Below are 14,480 nucleotides of genomic sequence, written 5' to 3'. Positions count from 1 at the left end.
GTTTCCCCCAGTGAGCCTTCTTGCACAGTGGCTCCTGGACGGGATGAGGCAGGTTTGAGTACCCTACCTACCACTACGCATTGAAGTGGAACCTCTTCATCACCTGGTGCTCTTCTCGCTGAGAAGACCCCTGAAAGTGCCCGATCAGTGTCGTGCTTTCCTTCCTGCAAGAAGGGTTGGCGCGAAGGCTGTCTCCCTCCACCCTGAAAGTGTATGTTGCCGCTATCACCGCACATCACGACGCAGTCGAGGGTAAGTCCATGGGAAAGCACGACCTGGTCATCAGGTTCCTGAGAGGAGCGAGGAGACTGAATCCTCCTCTCCCTCCTCTCGTTCCCTCTTGGGACCTCTCAGTGGTTTTAACTCCCCTGCAGAGTGCTGCCTTTGAGCCTCTGCAATCAGTGGAGCATAAGTTCATGTCAATTAAGACAGCGCTCCTGGGGCCTGTTTCAATAAGGAGGTTCAACCAACTCTGAGTTAAAACTTGAACTCTGAGTTGACTTACCCTGAGATGGAAAACTCTGAGTTTTCGGTTACAGAACAGCTGAAATGAGTTAGTTCAATCAACTCTGAGTTGACTGACTCTGAGATAAGCGCGTGCACCACAACTATAAAAAGACATTATCAATGGAGCACAGATATTACGAGTCACCATGGCAACAGCGCCAGACAAAAAGAGGTCTTCATATTTCTTCACATTTTAATTACTGTTATACAGTGATGGGTGTAATTAATTACCAAGTAATCTAAATACTGTAATTTAATTAAAGGGATTACTCTTAATTCTTCTGTAATTTAAAGTTTAATCTGATGTAATTGTATTAGACTATAGAACAATTCTGTATAGGCTATTTAACATACATTTTTAAAAGTTATATTTTTAATGTAACCTTCTCCCTCTACACACTTTGGTCAATTCAAGAATAATTCATGCAATTGTTTATTTGAAAGCATTAAAAGTGCTGTTTGTCTCTCCTTGTATTGTTCAAGTGTTTAAGGTTGACATGGGATTTAGTAATTAGTAATAAGTAGACCAATAATTTCTAAAGATAGTCATTATTACATTAATCTAATTACACTGTTGAAGATGTCATTTGTAGTTAGTAATACAAGTAACTTGCCCAACTGTTATAATATCAGAGGTGAAACTGGAAGAACAGTATGTTATTCAACCTAATTTTAATTTTCATGTAGGTGCAATCCTGCAGGCATTAAAAGAACATGGCAGCAGCTGAAATGTTAATATAAAAACATAATTCAGTCAAGTAAGGCTTGAGCATAGTATGGGTGTAGGCTACCTGACTTTACAAACATTTGACATATTAAATAACTAAATAGCATCCAGTGTCTAGCAGTGCAGCAGCATTTTTGGCTGAGGGAATTCCTGGACGGACTTCAGAGCCAGTCCCAAAGATCCAAGGGCCTTCATAAAATGTAAGAGGTTTACATATGTGTTATTTTTTATATAGGCTATTTTTGAGATTTCCATTTATTTTACTTTGGGTTAGGATTTTTGTTGGTCCCAATAGATTCTGATGGTAATATCTGTCTTTTGGAGCCTCCTGTCCCAACATAACCCCAGGCAGTTGTAAGTCGCCTACTCAATACACCAGAAATTATGACAAATAGTGTTATAAAGTGTACTCAACCAAATGCTCATCACATGGGGATAAAGAGTTTCTGCTGCCACAGAGAGGCCTACAGAGGTAATGTTAATATTATGTGTCTACACATCAAACAATCTACACATTCAGATTTTTTCACATTTTTATGTGGAGTAGCCTATAGAATCTAAGTTTAAATCTAAGTATAAACGGGTATTCTTATCTCTCCCTGCGCCCCCAGAGTGTGGAAGAACAGCAGGAGGACGGTCCATCAACTTCTGGTGCACAGATGAACACGTTCAGTGATTTCCAGTAAATGCCACAGTTTAATTCTGTAGAATTTGTTTAGAACTACATTATGTAACTCTAATCTACTACTGTGTTTTCAGTTGCCAGTAAAGGAGTTATATAGACTTCATCTTATTTAAAAAAAAAAATATATATATATATATATATATATATTTTTTTTTTTTATTTTTTTTTATTTATTAATAAAAGATTAATTTTATTAATAAAAATGTACTGAAAGAATGAATGAGGTGTTTAAACACCACTTCCACTTTAAAAAGGGGAGGAGACCGAAAAAAACTCTGGGTTTACTGAAGAAAACCTGCTCCCGACCAGGTTAGGTTCACAGAGTAAGTTACCATGGTAACTGACTCGGAGTATAAGTTACCTCTCTTTCTGAAACAGGCTTGACTTACTCTGCTTTCTCAGGTTTAACATACCTCCCATTCTGAAACAGAAAACTCAGAGTTTCCCTCATTTTAGGGTTAACATACTCAGAGTTTTCACTTAACCTCCTTTCTGAAACAGGCCCCTGGTTGCATTGGCCTCCATTAACCCTCTGAGGTCGAGAAACGCGCCGACGCGTTTTGCTGGATTTTTTTCACATAGCAGCAACATAAACTTAAATTACTCCGTCATTTATGGTTATACAGAAAAAAGAAATATAAAAAAATAATCTGTGATATTTCTACTTTTGTATGTGTCCACTTACAATCAAATCAAAACATTGTGCTTTTGTAAAATAAAGAAAATAAACAGGGTGTGCGTTCTGCCTCTCCGTCGCGGTGAACTTTTTTTTTCTTGAGCACGTCTATAAACTGAATCAAAACTCAGCGAATACTTCTCACACATTTATGAGCCATATACCTTTATACACATTTAAGTGTGTACTTTTAAATGATCGGATTCAAACTGAAAACAAATATTCTCTGTTTAAGTAATTTGTATAAAACCAACAGGATGTCCAGTATCTCAAACGCTTGCTAATTACTTTTTAATTCGACACGCCAACTCGCGCAAAAGAGATTCACATGCAAATCTCCACATGGAACGCGAACGCCCTCGTTACCTCAAACACAAAACAACAAAAAACTTCACAAGTCTCTGCTTTTCGTCGAGTTTGGAAGACACGTCTGAGCTTACATTGGATTTACCCCCAGAAGAAGAAGAACGCGATTTGAAGACAAGAAAGATGTAAGGTAAGAAATTCGTACTTATTAGTTTATGGTATTGTTGCATAAACTTCACATTGCAGTTGAACTGTTGCTAGATATATGGTGAATATTATACTATTTAGACCCGTGTTTCCTGTTAAATACTGTTTGTGGATATCTGCTCAAACATAGATATGTATAACCATAATGTTTAATATTTTGGAGCGCGATGGCGTTTGAATGTATCATATTTTGGAGCACGCTGTGGGTTTGAGTATCATATTTTGGAGCGCGCTGTGGGTTTTAATGTATCATATTTTGGAGCGCGATTGCGTTTGAAAGGAAAAATGCACCAAACATTAGGCTTTATGTTTTTACTATTATCTCATTTCATATCATCATAACGAATGGAAACATTTGAAGTAACATATGATAATCAATATATTTTTCTCTAGCGTAGTTGTTCTTGAAATCTTTTGGAAGATTTAATTTATTGTTATTATTATTTTATGCAGCACTGCGTAGCCTATGCCTACAAGGCACAACCAACCTGGTGTTCATTATATATTGTTGGAAACGTGTGTGTGTGTATTCTGTGAATTTTTTTAATAAATTTTAACCAGAAAAATCTAAAATCTATTCCCAAAATCGTGCAGCCCTATAGTTTCTCTTGATATCAGTATGTTCACAGTTTTTTCTTTTTTTTTTTCTTTCAGGGACCAGATGCAACTGAGTCCTGCTGACTTCAACATTCACATGAGTCTCTGTACATGAACATGGTAAAGTGAAAATCAAACACCTTGGAAATGAAAGGTATGTACAATGTTTTTAGGAATGGCACAAAGGTCTCTGTCTTTGGATCATTGTTTTCAATGTGCTCTTTTGTTATTTGTATTTTTGGATTGTGTTGTGTTGTAAATAAATCCAAACAATCTAAAAGCCATTCTTTTTTAAATCTCCTCATTCTTTGTGCAAGGTTGCTCTGAATGACAGGGCCTGATCGCTCCTAATAGGGCAGTTAGGGGAGTGTCTTTGTCTTTCTCAGGTGTGAAAAGCTTACATATTAATGAGATGATCACGCCTCTTCGCATATGGCTTTGTCACACAAAACACGTCTTAGAAATTTTAAATCAATATATTGTTTTATCTGAATGAGCAGTCAGGGTGATTTTCACATAGTTTTGGAGCAAATATTCTAGGCTATGTAGAGCTGTAGCGGTGCGTCGATGGCGTCGACGCGTCGACGTCATATTTTTTGCGTCGACGCTTCTTTATTTATTATCTATTTATTTTTTTTGCACCATTCCCGGAGGTACAGCTCGCCACACACACACGTCTCCTTTCTCTGCAGAATGCCACAAATCCGCTCAACCAATCACAGCGCACCATTCCACGCATTGTAAACAGTAACGGTGGCGCTCTGACACCCGGCATCCTAGTTTTCCTTATCTACTTTGCACTTTTTGATCAACAAACAAACAAAAAAAATAATACATTGATGAACCTGTGGTGGATTCTGCCGTAGGGAAGAAACGTAAGCCATCGAAATCTAATCATTTACGTGAGGAGATTAAGAAGATGAGGCACGCGGGAGGAAGAGAAATGCCGACTGATGCTTGTTCTCACACGACAGCGTCAAACTTCTGTCGAATGCTGACACGTTAACCCCAGGGGACCTTTTAAAAAACTTTCAATTCTTGTACTCAAAGTCAACGAAAACCGAGCAGGACCTAAGCCATTTTACAGCTGATCGCCGTCAAAAAAGAAGGTCGCCGTCGTTCAGAAGGTATTTCTAGCGATGGCTGATGTAGCCTATGTTTAGTCCAGATTAGTATTGACCGAGTTCAGAGGCTGTCATATGTGGATCAACTTACTTTGTTGTGTATTTTCAACAGTTTCAATGTGAAAATTAACTTTTATATTGATTCAATGGATTAATTGCATGAAAAAAAAAGGATTTATCACATTTATACTATATTATTCAGAAGTAAACATTGTAACTGACAGTGTGTTTATGTCAGAATGTTTATTTTTAAACCACAACCTTCTAAGTGCTTCTTTTACCAATATATTTAACATATCTTTTGCATTTCTCATCCAAACAACGTCAAACTTGGCACTGCACTTACTCGTGCCCAGACAGCTGTCGAGTTTGAAATCCATCGGAGTAACGGCTCGACAGAGATATGCGAATAACAGACAGGATACATAATTCCAATTAGTCGTTAGATTAGTCGACTAATCGATAAAATAATCGCCCGACTAATCGTTTAATTAATAATCGTTTACCCCAGCACTAAGGCTATGTCATACAATTTTCAAAAGTCTTGTGAAGAAATAATCAGTATGGGTTTCATGGCCTTATTTCAGTGAGAATTTTTTTTTGTATTTTCATAAACCACGCATTAATGTCATTATCTCAAAACTACAAACTTTTACATACATGCTGCTGATATATTATTGTAGTAGAGTTTGTGCTGAATACAGTGTAATTAGACTTTAGCCATGAAAATGTCACTAGTAACAGAAAAAAACACAAATGTCAGAGCATGTCAGAACACCTCCAGAGCCCAGAAAACAGCTCAGACCTCAGAGGGTAAAGAGGGTAGGGGACCTGCAGGCATTTTCTGTTGATGAAGCGTGCCTGGAATTCGGGCCGGCCTGCTCTCACGTGATCCTGAGACCCCGGCCTGGATATATGCCCAAGGTTTCCACCACTCCCTTTCGAGATCAGGTGGTGAACCTGCAAGCACTGCCCTTGGAGGAGGCAGACCCAGCCTTGGCACTGCTCTGTCCAGTACACGCCCTCCGTGCTTACGTAGACAGAACGCACTGTTTCAGGACCTCAGATCAGCTCTTTGTCTGTTATGGTGGGAAGCTGAAGGGAAAGGCTCTCTCACTGGATAGTGGACGCCATTGCTTGGCATACCAGCAGCAAGGTCGACCGTGCCCCCTTGGTGTGAAGGCCCACTCCACCCGGAGTGTGGCCTCCTCTTGGGCTCTAGCGCATGGCACCTCACGAATACCCCTTTTCCACCAAGGCAGAGCTGGTGCTGGTTCGGAGCCAGAGCCTAGTTTCAAATCGGTTCTTTGTTTTTCCACCGCCAAAGCACCAGCTCCGAACCAGTAAAACTGGTTCTTAAGTAGCACCAAATCATTGCAGGGTCTAGAACGGAGCCAAGAAAGAACCGCTTGCGTCAGAGGCTGGGGGCGGGGTTACCGTGGCCAAAAGACTGAAGAGAAACTTGTGACCGCCATTTTTAAATAGCAGCTAGTCGAGCTAATAGCAGCTCGATTATAATATCCGTCTGTGTAAGTTACGGCGAGCTGCACGAACGCGTTGGATTCGCCGTGTTTGGATGCCGATTTATTTTCGCAAACCCATGAGCATCCATAGTAACGCAACGTCTATTATTGTTGATGCCTTGTTCGAGATGCATCGGAGCAGCGTGGACCGATCAGAGCTGCGGGAGTGTTTGGAGATCATACGACTCCTTGTGCTTTTTGATCGCTTTCGCAGTGCTTTGATTTCATGTGCTGATCGTTCTGCGAGAAGCCGATGCATCTCGAACAAGTCTGGTGTGTTTGTGTTTGGCGCTGCCGCACGCACGTTGCTGGGCAACATGATACGTATGCAGTGACGTAAGATATAGCTCTGTTGTGGCTCTCTGGCCGGTGGAAACGCAAACCGGTTCTTAGTAAGCTCGTCAGTCGAACCAACTCCGAACTGGCAATAGCTCTAGCTCTGAACCAGCACCCGGTTCTTGTTGGTGGAAAAGGGGTATAACAGACATCTGCAGAGCTGCAGGCTGGGCGATACCCTACACATTCGCGAGATGCTACAATCTCCAAGTGGAGCCAGTGTCCTCTCATGTACTCACTTCAACCAGCCGGTACTAGGATCTGCTCAGGTGTCTTCACTTGCTCGCCATTCCACTCCACGGACTGGATACGCGCAATATTCTTCTCAGGTGAGCCTCCCCGAGAAGCCCTGAGTTCCTCCAGCACTGTTGACGTCAATGCCAGAGTTATGCCACCGGCAGCTTTCGCGATTGGCTAGGTGCCACCATGTGCATGGTTCCCCCTCTGGGCGACCCCCACATGTGTATTTCCACTGTAAGCCTCTCTGAGTATGTGTCTTTCCCTTGGCAAGCCACCTTGTCCCCCCTGGTGTTGAAACATTCCACCCTCCGGGCTAGACACCCCAGTGTTTTCTCCATATGCAGCCCCCTCTTGGGTCATATGTGTATTCTTAAGTATTAAGGTGGCGTGATTAGACTCGGAACCCCATTCGTCGTCACAACGTAACTCATAGTGACCACGAAAGGGAACGTCTCGGTTACGTATGTAACCCTCGTTCCCTGAGTAGGGAACGGAGACGTTACGTCTCCCTGCCACTTCCGCTGTACCGCTGGAATGCCGGAGTTCAGTCTCGGCTTCTCAGCGAAGAAACATATCTGCATGTTGCCAGCGTACTTCCTTATATACCCACAAGGTAGGGCGGAGTTACGCTATGCAAATTCCGCAGCCCCATGGCATTTTCTTGCCATTGGCTCGTTTTGTATTCTCGAAGGTGAGAGGCTTTCTAAGCGAAACCCCATTCGTCGTCATGACGTAATGTCTCCGTTCCCTACTCAGGGAACGAGGGTTACATACGTAACTGAGACGTTCTGAGAAAATATTTATCGCGAGAACAATAATCAATGATGCACACTTGACTGATATTATGGCAGACACTGCTGGATTAGTTCGATCGCAGTACAGTCTATTAGTCAGTTTGAATAGGTCCGATGACAATACTTTACAACAACTGCTGTACGGAGGTGTGCCGGCAGACAGTAGCCTATTGATAACTTATGTGATCTTCACAACATTATGAAAAATACCATTGTATTTGAAGGATAGAATTTGAGGAAATGGTAATGTAACCCTACAGTGATAGTTCTGCTTATAAGCAGACTAAGAATCTATTGTAGGAGTTATCTAAATCTAGATTCGATGAGGAGGTTGGTTATGTACTAATCATCTGGTCCAAAACTCACAGATTCCACCCCAAATGAAGCACAGGTCAACAGATTAAAGTTTGATTGAAGTTCTTATTAATTATTTTCCTTATTTTCTTATTCAAAATTCAATATTTAGTTCAGTTCACACAGCTTTAGTACCATTAATATTCACAAATCGGCCACAACTTTTGAGATCTCATGAAACAAAACAAAAGGAAAATCTTTCGAAAGAAAAATAGTTACCCTTGAGTGCACTCAAATATTTCAACTGTCCAACTACCCCTTCAATGCTGAGCATCCATATCAAACCACCCAATGGGACCGTTGCAGCGCTGTTAGTTGAGGCAGTGGACCAAGGAACCAGGCACCAGGGCGAACAGAGAAGAATCCACCTTCTATGGAAAGAACATCAGGGATCCGGGACCAGAAGAAGCCAAAAAAAAAAAAACAGTCTACACAAAAATGTGCAGAAAATTAACCAATGTTCAACTAAATGTCCTTTTTCATCTTTTCATCATTTAAAAATCCATATCGTCGCTGTCCGATGAAAACCGCGTATGTCCATTTTGCCGATTTTGAGATTTTTCGACGGATAGAATGTCCAGGTTCATTTCCGTATACAGTATGCTTCACATATCTAAATGACCAATGAAAAGTTGTGAAATCATGTCATCTGATTTTCACGTATATCCATTTGGTGTCAAAGCTGTCAATCACGCCGCGTATCTCCCGCCCTGTGGAGGCATCTCGCCGGTCTAAGCGTCTCTGGAAGCTCAGCATTGGATAGCCGAATAACTCTGTGAGGTAAAGTATCAGCAAACGTTTGTTTTTGACAACTGTTCAAGTTTATTATATATTCGCAATATATTCACAACTGTTATTTACCGGTAAATGGTCTAGACGAAGTAATTGTCACTTTTTATTGTGGAGATGTTCACGCACGGGTCTGTTAACTTAAGCAATACTTTTAAGGTAGTCTAATATTTTCCTGACTAATAAATTACTGACACAGTAAAGGGTAGATTTAAATAAAGAATAACTAATTTTAAATAAAGAAAAACTAAATTTAAATAAAGAAAAAAACTAAATTTAAAAAACGAAAAATGAAATTTAAATAAAGAAAAAACGAAATTTAAATAAAGAAAAATGACATTTAAATAAAGAAAAAACGAAAATTAAATAAAGAAAAACCCGAAATTTAAATAAAGAAAAACTAAATTTAAATAGCCTAAAGAAAAACTAAATTAAGTTAAATTAAAAACGAGATTAATTTAGATTGATAATGGGTAAAAAGGCTAATAGCCTACATGTTGGGTCCGTGTACTTTTTCGTTCATTCATTATTCTATTTCGGAATGAAAGATGAAATGTAAAAAAAAGGGTGCAGCTTGTTTTTTTGTTTTAAAGAAAAAAACTGAAATGGCTGTATTTTTTTGTACATAGCATAGCCTACTTTGTTATGATTTTAGTATCATAATGATTAATAAATGCACGCACAATTATCCGTGAACTTGATTTGAAGCCTTTCAACTTGTGTGTGCAAAATGCAGAATTAAATGAATGTGCAGCAATTTGTACAAATAGAGTCTGTAGGTCTACTATACTGTTAAAAGTATGAAAAGTGAACAGCACGAGTAATAGGATGCACAATTTGAGACGGGTCAAACATGATTTTGACCACTTCATTAAGTTTGGTTTTGTAGAAAACCTTTCTTTAAAGTGAATTTCGTTTTGTATAAATTGTATCTTAATTTTAATAAATTTTTCATCAACCAATTGCCTGGAGTGGATTTAATAAATAAGAAGCAAATATATAGCAGACAATATAATCATGGAGGCGCCCGCGCGGTCACTTGCATTGCACGTTAACTGGAGCGCATCTCATCCTAACTTAACGAAACTCAGTGTATGCCTCACACAGACATGAGAAATACATCAAATACACAAAGCTTGAAAAGTCTTTAAACGAAATAATTCAAAACGAAAAGAAAAAGGCTCTCTGATTATGTATGATTATATGATCATATAGCCTAGCCTATTTTGTGAATTGTTCATTCCCGGTTGGCACACATTTTGCTGCCCTTACAAAAGTGCCGCTCTAGGCAATTGCCTAGTTCGCCTATATGGACGCGCCGGCCCAGCAATGAGTGTTGATTCATTGTCCCTTCATAGTTTGCAAGAGACATTTAATAAACTGAGACGTAGGCTATTTAATAAACTGAGCGTAGCCTATTCATCTGTCAATATGAAACGCGACTTGGCCATTCTAATTAATGATCGGAAGAACGCGTATCGACCACCGTTACTGTAAAATATGCACGTATGTCCATTTAAACTCGATTTTGGTCAAATGTGGATTATATCATTACACTGGCAAGAATATGGTTACATTTAAAGATGCCGTACCAAGTATGACAATGCTACGTTCAACTGCTTTTGAAATTACGGTGTTTTTTTCACTTCCTGAAAAGTAACCGTTTTGGACATACGTGAGTTTCATCGGGCAGCGACGATATGTTCAATAATACAACTTAAAATTAAAATCAATAAAATGGAATTGGACAAACAAAAAGTACAGTATAGCAAAGTAACTCAAAATTGACATACTTGACTCAAAATAAAATCATTTCCTTTCAAAATGCATTTTTCATTGTACCAAAATTAGAATACACAACAAAATGTACCTGTAGGGTAACATCCACTGCTATTGTAGATAGGCAGACTGGTTTTTAATCCACTGTAATCCACTGTAACGTTGAAATGTAAACTTTTTAGTCATTTCACCATTTTAGCTTCAAGCTAATCAACACAAAATGATAGTTTTCACTCACCGAGATAACTTTGTTTACAACAGGTGTCGTATAATGTTCAATGCAGTTCAACCTCGAGGATATATTTCAGCTTCTAAATCAATTTTAATCGTAATATTTACTTCTGCTCGAGCTCCCGTTTTTCAGGCTTCTTCCAAGGCAAAACGAATGCCAGGAAACAGCAGAAGAAGAACGTTTCATTGTGCACTGCCACCTAGTGGCGAACTAGATATTGCACTTGTTTTAAGTGTTTGCATTAAAGATCATTACAGGGCTTTATTGGGGGAAAATTAACAGGGTTACAGTAAGATTTGCACATTTCCAAAAAATGTTTTGTCAGTGATGCAGAGTCAGATAATTTACACTGCAAAACAATAAGTAGGCTTATCTGTTTTCATTAAAAATACACTGTATAAACATCCTAAAATATTATGTTAACCTTGTAGGCAAAATAACATACATTTTAATCTTTTAAAACAATTAAAAATACCATTTGGCCAGTGTAAAAGAATGAGAATAACTCTTCTCTGAATTTTTTTTTTTTTTTTTTTAAGTATTTTATATGACTTTTACAGATATTTTGATATAGTATTTATTAAACAAGACAAAGATACCGAATGATTTTAGAAATGTAATATGACGGCATAAATGGCATTATTATCTGTATCTCATATTTTTCTAATGCATTAGCTTACCATTAAAAGTGTTATCACGTGGACGTGCATATACAGTATATCGTCGCTGTCGGGCGGAAACCTCGTATGTCCAAATTTGGTCAATTTCATATTTTTTCACAAATCGATGCTATTTGGTCAGTCCCCACGTGGTTCTGTTATTTTTACAAATTATTAACCAATCTAAAGTGTTGAAAATAGCTTGAGAGCAAATCTCGTAACTCCATTGGACACTTCAACTGTCTGAGAATCCTCGTAACTCCACCTCTTCTTCACTCCGCGGGGGGCGGGAGCCTCGCTGCATTTTGTCTCCTCAGGATTGAAACTCGCAACGATTAAGAAACCCTCGTCAAGCAACACGTAAAGCAAGCCTTAACTCTGATTTTATCTGTGTTAAACTATGATATCAGTTATTGATGCATTTTAAATGTCTACGTATTACTAGGCTTATTATTAGGCTTATTATACTTGTGCATTGAAGTTTTAAAATGTATCTAATATAGCCTAATACTTGAATTGAATTAAATGTTTTGGATACCAGCTTTAAATGATTGTTTTTATTATTATTTTACTGACTCGAAGTTGGCACTGTGCATGTAAAATACCCCAAGTAGCAGGTTTTATTTATGGGAGAAAAAGGGTCTGTCTACTGGTGCCAGTAAGTTAAGCCTATTTTTGCATAACTCTGTCTGTTTTTTAAGTCAAGTCAAGTCAAGTTTATTTGTATAGCGCTTTTCACAATACAGATTGTATCAAAGCAGCTTCACAGTATTAAATTTTTTTTAATTAATTTTAATTAATTTTTTTTTTAAAAACAGTATTTTTTAGACAATAACGAGTGAAAATAGTTAGGTTAGATACATTTGAGTTGGCTTGTTTTGTTAAAAATCGATAGCTGTAATGCTTCGGTGCAGAAGGAAGCCCGTGAGCCACGGAGGTAAGTTTGCGTGCAGATTAGGCAAATTTCCACCTATGAGACAACGTTAGTCAGCTCATCATTTTTTGTTCTGCTTCACTTATAGCTCTTAAACCTTTAAAATGGAGTTTAGGAAGATGTATGTAACCACGGTCATTAGCTTTGATTAACTATTGAAGCCTTTTCTCTTGTCAAAAGGCTCAACGCGACCGCCGATTTTGTTTGCGTGCAGATTAATTTCCGCCTATTTTAGACAGCCTAATATTTTGGTATTGCATCACTCATATCTCTTAACCCCCTGAGGTCTACGGTATCGCCGGCGATACCAGCTCGCTTTTTTTTTATCAATGTAAAAGAAACTCATAAATACTCTGTTGACTTTGACTTTCCATAGGAGTTTCATACATCAATCGATTCTGTTAAATGTGTATTATTTTTGTGTATACTCACAATAAAAACAAAGTGTTGTGCTTTTTGCCAAATAAAGAAAAATAAACACGAAGCGAGTTCTGCCTTCTCTCTGCCAGTGAAGTCCATTCTGAAACGCGTCCGAAAATGAACAATAACTGAGCGAATACTCAGTCAAACAGGCATACAGACACACGGGCATGAAGCTTGAATTCTCTTCTTTTAAATGAAGTAATTTATATAAAAAACAAATATTCTCATCTTGTGAAATCTGTATTAAAAGAGAGCGATTCCAGTCGAGCTCATCTCATCTCATTACGTTATAATCGGCCCCGCCCACGGAGAGCGCGCGCTATTCAAACGCAAATGACTGAGACGATCCCATACAAACTGTGAACGCCCCCATATCAGCTCGAGAAAACACATCAAGTTTATTCAGATAAGTGTAGTTGTCTACACTCCCAGGTGAAAATAAAGTGTACTTGAGTGCACTAAAAAAACACTTAAATACAAGAAAGTACATTTGTAGTACATTCCTATTTTTTGTGCTAAAGAAAAGTAAAAAAAATTATACACTATAAATACACTAATTAAAAGTATATTTTTACTTAAGTAGTACTTAAGTGTAATTGCAAAAGTATACTAAATAACATTGATATTTTAAATGTATTTTTAGTGCATAAGAAAAAAGATATACTATTGAAAAAATACACAGAAGTGTTTTATTAGTGTATTTCTTACAAGTACATTTTTAACACATTAAAAATAGTTCATTGTTAGTGCACTTTTAGATAGCTATTATAAGTTTAAATTAAATTGATTTTACTTAAAATATATTCAAAATGTAATAGTCAAAAATTTAATTTTCCCAAAAGTAGTATTTAAGTACACTTTATAAAAATAAACTAAATATTACTAATTCTTTAAATTAATTTTAAGTGTATAAGGTACTCCCAGGTGAAAAAGACATAGTATTAAATGTATTAAAAATATACTTGAAATACAAATAGTATAATACATTTGTATTACCAACATGCTTATTTGAAGTGCATAAAAAATACATTGAATTGTATTTTAATATATTTCTAAAAAGTATACTAGAAATACATTGGTAATAAATATATGCTTAATTATACTTTAAATAAATATGCTAAACACAAGCATAATTTTAATATATTTCTAACAAATGCACTACAAGTACATTGGTAATAAATATATGATTAATTATACTTTCAATAAATATGCTAAACACAGGCATACTTTTAATATATTTCTAACAAATGCACTAAAGGTACATTGGTAATAAATATATGCTTAATTATACTTTTAAGAAATATGCTAAACACAAGCATACTTTTAATATATTTCTAAAAAAAAAGCACTACAAGTACATTGTTAATAAATATGCTTAGTTACATTTTTAAGAAATATGCTAACACAATCTACCATTTGTGTGAAGTTTTAGTGTATTTAAAGAAAACATACTTATGTTGCTCTTAATTAAAATACATTTGTGTAACTTGTGTAAGAACATAGCTAAATCTAAAATATTAAAATGGTTAATCTAAAATATAAAAAGCTTTTAATGTGTTTAAAGTACTTTAAACACTTAGGCTTACTG

At 37.3% G+C, this 14,480-nt stretch overlaps 1 long non-coding RNA gene across 1 annotated transcript; it reads right to left on the bottom strand.

Moving 5' to 3' along the window:
- Positions 1-7,320: 7,320 nt before the first annotated feature.
- On the bottom strand, positions 7,321-11,159 carry LOC309486464. The gene is made up of 3 exons (XR_014201551.1): positions 10,883-11,159; positions 10,727-10,788; positions 7,321-8,504 (listed from the first exon to the last, which is right to left on the bottom strand). It is a non-coding gene; the product is annotated as an uncharacterized lncRNA (long non-coding RNA).
- Between the last annotated feature and the right edge of the window lie 3,321 nt (positions 11,160-14,480).

This window comes from Leuciscus leuciscus, assembly GCF_965113295.1.
Source record: "Leuciscus leuciscus genome assembly, chromosome: 2".
NCBI lineage: Eukaryota > Metazoa > Chordata > Actinopteri > Cypriniformes > Leuciscidae > Leuciscus > Leuciscus leuciscus.
This window is presented reverse-complemented; position numbering and strand designations above follow the sequence as displayed.